The sequence below is a fragment of the Chlorocebus sabaeus genome, chromosome 13 (genome assembly GCF_047675955.1).
Source record: "Chlorocebus sabaeus isolate Y175 chromosome 13, mChlSab1.0.hap1, whole genome shotgun sequence".
NCBI classification, from domain to species: domain Eukaryota; kingdom Metazoa; phylum Chordata; class Mammalia; order Primates; family Cercopithecidae; genus Chlorocebus; species Chlorocebus sabaeus.
In genome coordinates this window covers 81,081,851-81,094,324 of record NC_132916.1, presented here as the reverse complement: position 1 = coordinate 81,094,324, position 12,474 = coordinate 81,081,851, and positions in this window count along the sequence as shown.

The window sequence follows — 12,474 nt, the reverse complement described above, 5'->3', positions numbered from 1 at the left end:
GGATTCCTAGGTATTTTATTCTCTTTGAAGCAATTGTGAATGGAAGTTCATTCCTGATTTGGCTCTCTGTTTGTCTGTTACTGGTGTATAAGAATGCTTGTGATTTTTGCACATTAATTTTGTATCCTGAGACTGCTGAAGTTACTTATCAGCTTAAGGAGATTTTGGGCTGAGACAATGGGGTTTTCTAAATATACAATCATGTCATCTGCAAACAGGGACAATTTGACTTCTTCTTTTCCTAACTGAATCCCCTTGATTTCTTTCTCTTGCCTGATTGCCCTGGCCAGAACTTCCAACACTATGTTGAATAGGAGTGGTGAGAGAGGGCATCCCTGTCTTGTGCCAGTTTTCAAAGGGAATTTTTCCAGTTTTTGCCCATTCTGTATGATATTGGCTGTGGGTTTGTCATAAATAGCTCTTATTATTTTGAGGTACATTCCATCAATACCGAATTTATTGAGCGTTTTTAGCATGAAGGGCTGTTGAATTTTGTCAAAAGCCTTTTCTGCATCTATTGAGATAATCATGTGGTTCTTATCTTTGGTTCTGTTTATATGCTGGATTATGTTAATTGATTTGTGAATGTTGAACCAGCCTTGCATCCCAGGGATGAAGCACACTTGATCATGGTGGATAAGCTTTTTGATGTGTTGCTGAATCCGGTTTGCCAGTATTTTATTGAGGATTTTTGCATCGATGTTCATCAGGGATATTGGTCTAAAATTCTCTGTTTTTGTTGTGTCTCTGCCAGGCTTTGGTATCAGGATGATGTTGGCCTCATAAAATGAGTTAGGGAGGATTCCCTCTTTTTCTATTGTTTGGAATAGTTTCAGAAGGAATGGCACCAGCTCCTCCTTGTACCTCTGGTAGAATTTGGCTGTGAATCCATCTGGTCCTGGACTTTTTTTGGTTGGTAGGCTATTAATTATTGCCTCAATTTCAGAGCCTGCTATTGGTCTATTCAGGGATTCAACTTCTTCCTGGTTTAGTCTTGGAAGAGTGTAAGTGTCCAGGAAATTATCCATTTCTTCTAGATTTTCCAGTTTATTTGCATAGAGGTGTTTATAGTATTCTCTGATGGTAGTTTGTATTTCTGTGGGGTCAGTGGTGATATCCCCTTTATCATTTTTTATTGCATCAGTTTGATTCTTCTCTCTTTTCTTCTTTATTAGTCTTGCTAGCGGTCTGTCAATTTTGTTGATCTTTTCAAAAAACCAATTCCTGGATTCATTGATTTTTTGGAGGGTTTTTTGTGTCTCTATCTCCTTCAGTTCTGCTCTGATCTTAGTTATTTCTTGCCTTCTGCTAGCTTTCGAATGTGTTTGTTCTTGCTTCTCTAGTTCTTTTAACTGCAATGTTAGAGTGTCAATTTTAGATCTTTCCTGCTTTCTCTTGTGGGCATTTAGTGCTATAAATTTCCCTCTACACACTGCTTTAAATGTGTCCCAGAGATTCTGGTATGTTGTATCTTTGTTCTCATTGGTTTCAAAGAACATCTTTATTTCTGCCTTCATTTCGTTATGTACCCAGTAGTCATTCAGGAGCAGGTTGTTCAGTTTCCATGTATTTGAGCGGTTTTGATTGAGTTTCTTAGTCCTGAGTTCTAGTTTGATTGCACTGTGGTCTGAGAGACAGTTTGTTATAATTTCTGTTCTTGTACATTTGCTGAGGAGTGCTTTACTTCTAATTATGTGGTCAATTTTGGAATAAGTGCGATGTGGTGCTGAGAAGAATGTATATTCTGTTTATTTGGGGTGGAGAGTTCTATAGATGTCTATTAGGTCTGCTTGCTGCAGAGATGTGTTCAATTCCTGGATATCCTTGTTAACTTTCTGTCTCGTTGGTCTGTCTAATGTTGACAGTGGAGTGTTGAAGTCTCCCATTATTATTGTATGGGAGTCTAAGTCTCTTTGTAAGTCTCTAAGGACTTGCTTTATGAATCTGGGTGCTCCTGTATTGGGTGCATATATATTTAGGATAGTTAGCTCTTCCTGTTGAATCGATCCCTTTACCATTATGTAATGGCCTTCTTTGTCTCTTTTGATCTTTGATGGTTTAAAGTCTGTTTTATCAGAGACTAGTATTGTAACCCCTGCTTTTTTTTGTTCTCCATTTGCTTGGTAGATCTTCCTCCATCCTTTTATTTTGAGCCTATGTATGTCTCTGCCTGTGAGATGGGTCTCCTGAATACAGCAGACTGATGGGTCTTGACTCTTTATCCAATTTGCCAGTCTGTGTCTTTTAATTGGAGCATTTAGTCCATTTACATTTAAGGTTAAGATTGTTATGTGTGAACTTGATCCTATCATTATGATATTAACTGGTTATTTTGCTCATTAGTTCATGCAGTTTCTTCCTAGCCTCGATGGTCTTTACATTTTGGCATGTTTTTGCAATGGCTGGTACCAGTTGTTCCTTTGCATGTTTAGTGCTTCCTTCAGGATCTCTTGTAAGGCAGGCCTAGTGGTGACAAAATCTCTAAGCATTTGCTCATCTGTAAAGGATTTTATTTCTCCTTCACTTATGAAACTTAGTTTGGCTGGATATGATATTCTGGGTTGAAAATTCTTTTCTTTAAGAATGTTGAATATTGGCCCCCACTCTCTTCTGGCTTGGAGAGTTTCTGACGAGAGATCTGCTGTTAGTCTGATGGGCTTCCCTTTGTGGGTAACCCGACCTTTCTCTCTGGCTGCCCTTAAGATTTTTTCCTTCATTTCAACTTTGGCGAATCTGGCAATTATGTGTCTTGGAGTTGCTCTTCTCGAGGAGTATCTTTGTGGCGTTCTCTGTATTTCCTGGATTTGAATGTTGGCCTGTCCTACTAGGTTGGGGAACTTCTCCTGGATGATATCCTGAAGAGTGTTTTCCAACTTGGTTCCATTTTCCCCCTCACTTTCAGGCACCCCAATCAGACGTAGATTTGGTCTTTTTACATAATCCCATACTTCTTGCAGGCTTTGTTCATTTCTTTTTCTTCTTTTTTCTTTTGGTTTCTCTTCTCTCTTCATTTCATTCATTTGATCCTCAATCGCTGATACTCTTTCTTCCAGTTGATCAAGTCGGTTACTGAAGCTTGTGCATTTGTCACATATTTCTCGTGTCATGGTTTTCATCTCTTTCATTTCGTTTATGACCTTCTCTGCATTAATTACTCTAGCCATCAATTCTTCCACTTTTTTTGCAAGATTTTTAGTTTCTTTTCGCTGGGTATGTATTTCCTCCTTTAGCTCTGAGAAGTTTGATGGACTGAAGCCTTCTTCTCTCATCTCGTCAAAGTCATTCTCCGTCCCACTTTGATCCGTTGCTTGCGATGAGCTGCGATCCTTTGCCGGGGGAGATGTGCTCTTATTTTTTGAATTTCCAGCTTTTCTGCCCTGCTTTTTCCCCATCTTTGTGGTTTTATCTGCCTCTGGTCTTTGATGATGGTGACGTACTGATGGGTTTTGGTGTAGGTGTCCTTCCTGTTTGATAGTTTTCCTTCTTACATTCAGGACCCTCAGTTGTAGGTCTGTTGGAGATTGCTTGAGGTCCACTCCAGACCCTGTTTGCCTGTGTATCAGCAGCAGAGGCTGCAGAAGATAGAATATTGCTGAACAGCAAGTGTACCTGTCTGATTCTTGCTTTGGAAGCTTCCTCTCAGGGGTGTACTCCACCCTCTGAGGTGTAGGGTGTCAGACTGCCCCTAGTGGGGGATTTCTCCCAGTTAGGCTACTCAGGGGTCAGGGACCCACTTGAGCAGGCAGTCTGTCCCTTCTCAGATCTCAACCTCCGTGTTGGGAGATCCACTGCTCTCTTCAAAGCTGTCAGAGTCATTTGCGTCTGCAGAGGTTTCTGCTGTGTTTGTTATTGTTTACTGTGCCCTGTCCCCAGAGGTGGAGTCTACAGAGACAGGCAGGTTTCCTTGAGCTGCTGTGAGCTCCACCCAGTTCGAGCTTCCCAGCGGTTTTGTTTACCTACTTAAGCCTCAGCAATGGCGGTTGCCCCGCCCCAGCCTCACTGCTGCCTTGCCTGTAGATCACAGACTGCTGTGCTAGCAATGAGGGATGCTCCTTGGGCGTGGGACCCTCCCGGCCAGGTGTGGGATATAATCTCCTGGTGTGCCCGTTTCCTTAAAGCGCAGTATTGGGGTGGGAGTTACCCGATTTTCCAGGTGTTGTGTGTCACAGCTCCCCTGGCTAGGAAAAGGGATTCCCTTCCCCCTTGTGCTTCCCAGGTGAGGCGATGCCTCGCCCTGCTTCAGCTCTCGCTGGTCGGGCTGCAGCAGCTGACCAGCACTGATTGTCTGGCACTCCCTAGTGGGATGAACCCAGTACCTCAGTTGAAAATGCAGAAATCACCGGTCTTCTGTGTCGCTCGTGCTGGGAGTTGGAGACTGGAGCTGTTCCTATTCAGCCATCTTGCTCCGCCCCCCCTGAACATTTAAAGAGGCTCAATTTTCCATCTACTTCTTCCAGTAGCATCACAGAATTACACAGCAATATAGAATTAGCAGGAAAAAAAAAGCAAGCTCTGTTTCCTTTTTTCATTCATTTATAATTAATTCCCACTAAACTACTTTTACTTGTCAGAATCCCTGTGCCATTCTTTCACTATGGTTGGCATATTATTAGGCATATTATTCCTAATAATTTTTATAAAAATGCCCGAAATGTCACATTTTAGATTCTACTTTTGCTTCTTCAGGTTTTAGTGATAAAAAAGTAAAAAAACAAAAACAAAACAAAAACAAAAAAAAAGAAAAGAAAAGAAAAAAAATGAAAATCCCACTTGCTTTCCTACAATGAATCTGTTTTTTTCTCATTTAGCAAATTCCACCTGAAGAACAACTCATTTGGATATTTCTTTGTGTTGAACTTGATTAAACTTTCCATTCTCATTCAGTGCAGTAGGATAATGTTAATTTTTGCTCATTTGAGTCTCTTATGCAATCCAATCAAAAAAAATCAGTACACTATTTCATAGTGTCTGTTGTTGAGTATTCTGATCACATTACTTATGGTAGACATTTACTACATGCCAAAGGCAGTGCTTCACAACTGCTGTTCATTATGGTTTTTGCCATATCTGTATATTACTAGAAATCGTATTTCAATGTATGATCCAAAGGATCACAACTGTGTGCATAAAAATTCATAGAAATAGACATAATTGATCACCTCCTCTGTTGTTTCTACTAACCAGGTTTTAAATATTTAAGGGGAAAATTAAGTTGTTGCAATTTCGAAGCTGTCAGAAGAATCAAATCTGGCCTATGAAAATATATTTTGTTAAAATTATGCTTAGAAATACAAATGCTGTAGCCTAATAATTTTATGAACAGTTTGAGAAAAAGACTCATATTAACTTATTCATTTTACTACCTGTTGCATTACTAGTATGTGGCATATTGCCTTAGCATAGTAAACATGTAAGATATATTTTGTGAAATAAATTTAACTTTTAAAAAACATAATTAATAATATTACTCAATATTCTAACATAGTACTATATATGTGTATATATCATGTGCTAGTATAGTACTAGAATTAATATACACATTCCTTTGACATACTTTTTCTTGTCAATTTCATTTTACATATCTATTTGAATTATTTTTAAAAATTATTTTCTGCATTCTTCAAATATTTGCCCAGGTAGCTAGCTCAACAAATTCCTGAATTACATTCTCAGATTCTCAATTAGTGGGTCTGGAGAGGTACAAGGAAATACAGTTTTAGAAAAGATCTTTGGTGATCCTAATGAAATCAATAATAATACAATCAACAATATTTTACAAAACTACTTTAAAATATTTGTTTTTATGTGTCTGTTGGCTGTATGAATGTCTTCTTTTGAGAACTGTCTGTTCATATCCTTTGCCCACTTTTCGATGGGGTTGTTTGTTTTTTTCTTGTAAATTTGTTTGAGTTCTTTGTAGGTTCTGGATATTAGCCCTTTGTCAGATGAGTAGATTGCAAAAATTTTCTCCCATTCTGTAGGTTGCCTGTTCACTCTGATGGTAGTTTCTTTTGCTGTGCAGAAGCTCTTTAGTTTAGTGAGATCTCATTTGTCAATTTTGGCTTTTGCTGCCGTTGCTTTTGGTGTTTTAGACATGAAGTCTTTGCCCATGCCTATGTCCTGAATGGTACTACCTATGTTTTCCTCTAGGATTTTTATGGTATTAGGTCTAACATTTAAGTCTCTAATCCATCTTGAATTAATTTTCGTATAAGGAGTAAGGAAAGGATCCAGTTTCAGCTTTCTACTTATGGCTAGCCAATTATCCCAGCACCATTTATTAAATAGGGAATCCTTTCCCCATTTCTTGTTTCTCTCAGGTTTGTCAAACATGAAAAAATGCTCATCATCACTGGCCATCAGAGAAATGCAAATCAAAACCACAATGAGATACCATCTCACACCAGTTAGAATGGCGATCATTAAAAAGTCAGGAAACAACAGGTGCTGGAGAGGATGTGGAGAAATAGGAACACTTTTCCACTGTTGGTGGGATTGTAAACTAGTTCAACCATTATGGAAAACAGTATGGCGATTCCTCAAGGATCTAGAACTAGATGTACCATATGACCCAGCCATCCCATTACTGGGTATATACCCAAAGGATTATAAATTATGCTGCTATAAAGACACATGCACACGTATGTTTATTGCGGCACTATTCACAATAGCAAAGACTTGGAATCAACCCAAATGTCCATCAGTGACAGATTGGATTAAGAAAATGTGGCACATATACACCATGGAATACTATGCAGCCATAAAAAAGGATGAGTTTGTGTCCTTTGTAGGGACATGGATGCAGCTGGAAACCATCATTCTTAGCAAACTATCACAAGAACAGAAAACCAAACACCGCATGTTCTCACTCATAGGTGGGAACTGAACAATGAGATCACTTGGACTCGGGAAGGGGAACATCACACGCCGGGGCCTATCATGGGGAGGGGGGAGTGGGGAGGGATTGCACTGGGAGTTATACCTGATGTAAATGACGGGTTGATGGGTGCAACACACCAACATGGCACAAGTATACATATGTAACAAACCTGCACGTTATGCACATGTACCCTACAATTTAAAGTATAATAATAATAAATAAATTATAAAAAAGTACAAAAAAAATAAAATAAAATAAAATATTTGTTTTTAAGACATTGTTCCAAAGTAGCATAAATATTTTAAGAAAATATATGAATATTTATAAGAAAAAATTCAATATTTTGATATGCTCAATAATATTTTAAATATGATGAACAGATATCAATAGGTTTTCATATTTTCCTCATTCTTATTCTGCAAGGAAATTTGGTTTTCTTCCTTGTTAGATACAATATGAGACTTGAGTTTGCTGGAGTGCATTCTCCAAGATTATCTGTGACCCAGGAAGCTTACAGAACTTGAATTAAAACCTTACAAACCTACTAACACTTTATGTGCTGTTGCAGTACTTCAATTGCAATAGCTACTTATTTTTCTAGACTCCTTTATTCATCTGCTCTTCCTTATTTGCTGAGATACAAGAAACTAATAGATTTGTTTGTGACCAAGATGGTCTCTTCATCTTCCTCACCTGGACTACACTTTAGACAGGTTTCTCCCTGACTGTAGGTCCCTAACCTCCCTGTTCTTGGAGTGTTAAGTTTAGAAAACTTAGAATTATAAATTCTTTCTCTGTCCTTTTGAGATGTAAATCTTCTCCCTGCCTCATACAACCCAGGAATATCTGTTTCAAGAACCTCAGAGCCATCTCTTTGAAATGTAGTCATCAAAGAACAGAGTGTCCCTATCTCCCAGTTTCTGTGAGAGGGTAAGGGCCTAATGTCTGCAGACACCAATTAGCACACACAAATGGCCTCGTCACTTACACCATGCTTCCCTATAATGTCCTTCAGTACTTTTCCACCAGCTCACTTTTCTTGCTTTTTGTTTCAACAGAGTTGAGTTCAATTTTTCTTCCATATTGTAATAGTGTTGAATAAAGTCTTCCTTGTCTGTTTGTGTCCAGTGCAATTTTTCTTCAACATTAGTTTTTACCTCTTTTCTTTAACAAGACAAACTCTTATATACCAAGAAGAACCTTAACAATTCAAAGACTTTCTATTTGTAATATCAGAAAGAAACTTCAGCTCCAAGATATCTGATGAGTCAATTCCTGCTTAATTAGGTTTACAATTGCTAGTGATTTCCTCATTATAAATAGCAGTTGATATTGATGTGTCACTTTAACTTATTCTCATAGTCTCAGGGAACCATAAAATCTCCACCAAAGGTCTCTTTCTACATGCTCCATATTGGTATTAACATTGCTTCCTATTTCAAATAAAGACATGTCAAATATGAAATGAATGGAAGCTTCTTTGGGAAAGTGAACAGTAATTATTGCTCCTCAAAACTCAGTTTGCAGATGCTCTTTCTAAGTTTGATGGAGGGAAACAATTTATCCAGCAATACCTTTATACATTATTTTTTAAATATGAGTATCTAATTAAAGAACAATGGCTATTGCAAATAAATATAAAAGTTGATTTAGTCTACCAAAGAAATATGTATTCAATATGGTCTATTTTAAGAAATCATTAATTGAATACTTTGAATTTTCTCTAGACTCCATAATAATATTTTAAAAAAAGAAAATGATCATAAAGAAAACAGTTTAAATAAAAATAATTTCTAAGTGTAAATTATAACAGTATTGTTGATGTATTTGCATAATATTCTAATTGTTGCAAGACAGAAGCAGCCATAAGTTGGCATATAAATCATGGTATGAGGGTATTATGGATTTCACTGGGCGGGCAATTAAGTTTCAATATGTAAGGGAGTGCGTTGGGAAATTTAAAGTTGTTTTATAACCTCATTATATTAAAATTTAGCTATATAATTGAAGCACATATTCACAACTTATCTTTGGAAATGGGTTATATAGGCATACTTTAAATTTTTTTTCCTATGAGGCTGAATGTTTTTCTAGTTAGAAAAAAATTATCATATGTAATAGTAATTAAAATGTGTACTTATTGCTTACACACAACTCAACAAACAACAAAACAAAATAAAATAACTTCCACCCCTCTTTCCATATTGCACACCACTCCTCTCACTTTATCTTTCTTTTCACATTTCTCATAATTACGACATAACAGCTGTGAATGCAGCTTTTCTTCATATTCCTCATTTCTTGGCTTCACATTCCTCACTTTGTTAAAATATGTAACATAAAGTCACAGCTATCAGACTCTGTGCTTTGAATTTTCTTAATTTAGAAGTCCTGAAATATCTGCCCAATAGAGGATTTGTTCAATCCCCATTTAAGCAAAGTCCTTAGTGCTACATTTTGAGATGTTAAAATGAAATTAAGTTTCAGCTGTAACAGGTGTATTGGATTGTTCCTGGAACTTATAATTCTCTAACATTGGGGGACTGCCCTAAAAAGAAGCTGAGAATTAAATAAAAATAGACTTATCCTGGTCCGGTCAGCTTCTCTAGTAGGAAAAACAATAGGCAATGTGGCTGTTTATTAATTTTTCTTAAAGCAAATATTTGTTCTAGTAAAATTATACTTTTCCCCCTCAAATTTTAACCAACTTTCATTTTCAAAACATTTTAGAAGAAACAGTCATTGATGAAAATGACATTTATTTGTTTTAAGCTTTTTAAATAGAAATAAAATAAGAAGAATGTGTCTTTATTATTTGTGTCTAGAAAGACCATTTTTATTTTCAGCTTTTACATTTACTTAGAACTCCCCACATTTTAACATCCTCAAGCACTTAAATGGAAACATTTTTTCTCATAAATTAATTTTTTATTAAATTGTGTGCATGATTGAAATGCATTCTTCTCTTCCAAATATTCATATTGAAATTACTAAAGTATTAATGTTTATCATTAAAACAGCGCAAAATATTGAATATTATAAGATCAGAATTTCTGCTTGCTGAATTCATTCCCACAGCTCTTCAATATAAAATAAGTTTGGAAAATTCAAAATTTAATATACAGTATTTGATTATGTAGCAGTGTTTTAATGATTTATTGGCTGCATAAGTGTTTTGCACAGATAGGATTGTAAATTAATAAAAGAAATCCAAGTGATTAGTAGGAGAATGAAAGAATGAGGAATAAATATGCAGCATAGCAATGAGGAGGTGTGGACACATCCATAGGTTCATGACTTTCCTCCTTGAAAATACAATTATAAGTGAATCAAGAATACTAAAAATTCAGCAGTCTCCTTGGTCCATGACTAATTTTATACTTAAATTGAGGGATGGAATAACCTTATTACAAATACTAATGATCATCATCTAATTTCATTGGCCTTACATTCTCTTCCATTCAATGTGGAAAATTCCTTTGTCTACAAAATGTTCATTTTTTCTATTTTTAAAATGTAGCCTCTGTATTTTAATCTATAATCTCCTAAAGGATTGAATTATGTGGTTTGGATTTACACTATGTGAAGATTAAGCATTTCCATTTGTTCCTTTTAAATTAACCTTCCATTAGTTTTGAGTGATCCCTCCTTCTTGTATTATGAAATAGCACATAAAAAGGATCTTATCAATTTTTACTATACCCTTCACAATCTTAAATAACTCAATTATATTCACTCTATCTCTTCACATTTCCAGGCTAAATAATCTTAGCTTCCCTACTTTCCTTTCGTGTATGCGTAAGTTTCATTCTACTTTAACCATCTTAAGTGTCCTTTTGTGAACTCTCATTCTTATCTTTCCCCGGGGTATATATCTTAAGACAGTATTTCACATTGGAAGATTCCATATATAATTATAACATACATTAGTGCTATTAATTTGCATTTATATACCATTTCATTTATGCAAAGTGCTTTTCAGTTTATCTTCACAATATTGCTGAGAACTTATTAGCATATGTTTTTGGAAAGAGAAAGTACAAAGAAGTTGAAACTAACCCCAAATCACTAGAGGTACATCTAAATCATCTTTTGAAATAAGAAAAAAAAAAGATCTTTTTCATTTAAATAATCTATTTAAAATGCTAATTTGATTGATGGGAACTTACTAAAAGCCCTTGTTAATTTTCTAGTAATAGAAGGAACAAGTGAACAAAATGACAATTTTTATATAGTTATTCTCAAACTAGTAAGACCACTTTTTTACGTGTGAGAATGAGTTAGAAACGTAAAAGTTTATTACACATTTTGAGTTTAAAATAATTTTTATCGAACAATGAAGAATTTCCAATATTTTAAAAACTCAAAGTAATTGTACTCAAAATTAATTGGGGTGGCTTGAATCTAGCAATACCAATTACATATGTAGATTTCAGCTTTCTATCCCAGGAGATGTCTCCTCTCCATCCTTATATAGATTAGAGGTGGTCATTCTGATGATCTGAGTTATACAACCCTAATTTAGACCGTTGGCTTGACAGAAATTCACTATATTCATTCCTGGGCTTTCGGTTTCGTTGGTGTAATACTTACAACTAAGGTCTCGTATTTTGTGCTGCTTGGACTGGTGAAATCATAAGAGCTTCAAATGGCTTGATCACGAGTTTTGATGTCTTCTCTCTACTCCTACAAATTAGGTCCCCTAGCCAAACAAACCTCTTTATCAAATGAACCAGGTGAGGCTCCTGCTTATCCCTGAGCAGCTTGCAGTTCTCTGCCAGCCCACAAAATGATTCAAAGAAGCCCACCGCATTCTCCCTCCAGGACAAGAAGACACTCTACCTTCTTGTGGGTCTGCCCCCACAGCCCCCAGCTATTCGTCTGTTATAGATTGTGACTCCCGTGTGGAATGCAGTGTCCTTTTCCCTTGGGCAATGGGTGTATATGACTCATAAACTTCTGTGGATCTTATCTGTCTAGTGACAGCTGTCATGTTTTTATCCATTGCTACATTGTTAAAGTGAGAATATCTGCTTCACCTAAAAGATGACTAGGAGGCACTAAAACATCACATAATGTCAGTTCTTGACTCACTGGTCACTTTGTTCACTAATGAACCACAGTCTTAAAGAGTATTTCATTTATTAGCATGCTTATATCCCACACTGATATATTTAAAAATTGTGAAGATGTGGGTTTACAAATAGGCAGGAAGATTTTCTAAGAAGTTTTGTTTTGTTTTGTTTTGTTAATTATGCAGGCCTCTGGAGCAGCCTTTGGAAAGTAATTTCTTATAACAGCAATTTCAAGGCATCTACTATTTTTACCAGGGTGCCCAAATTTCTGCATTTGTAAGAACCTTAGTAAAATGCAGCTAATATCAGTTTGGTACGCAGAAAAACCACAAGTTGGAAGAAAAGAATATCTCAGGATTAGAAACAGGGAAGGACCACTCACTAATGAATTTACTGAGAAGACATTATATAACAAAAAAACCACAAATATTAGGCCATTAGCTCATTTAATTTGTACAATAATTCTAAGGGGAGTCATGATTTCATTATTTAAAATATAAGAAGTCTGATTCTGAGAGA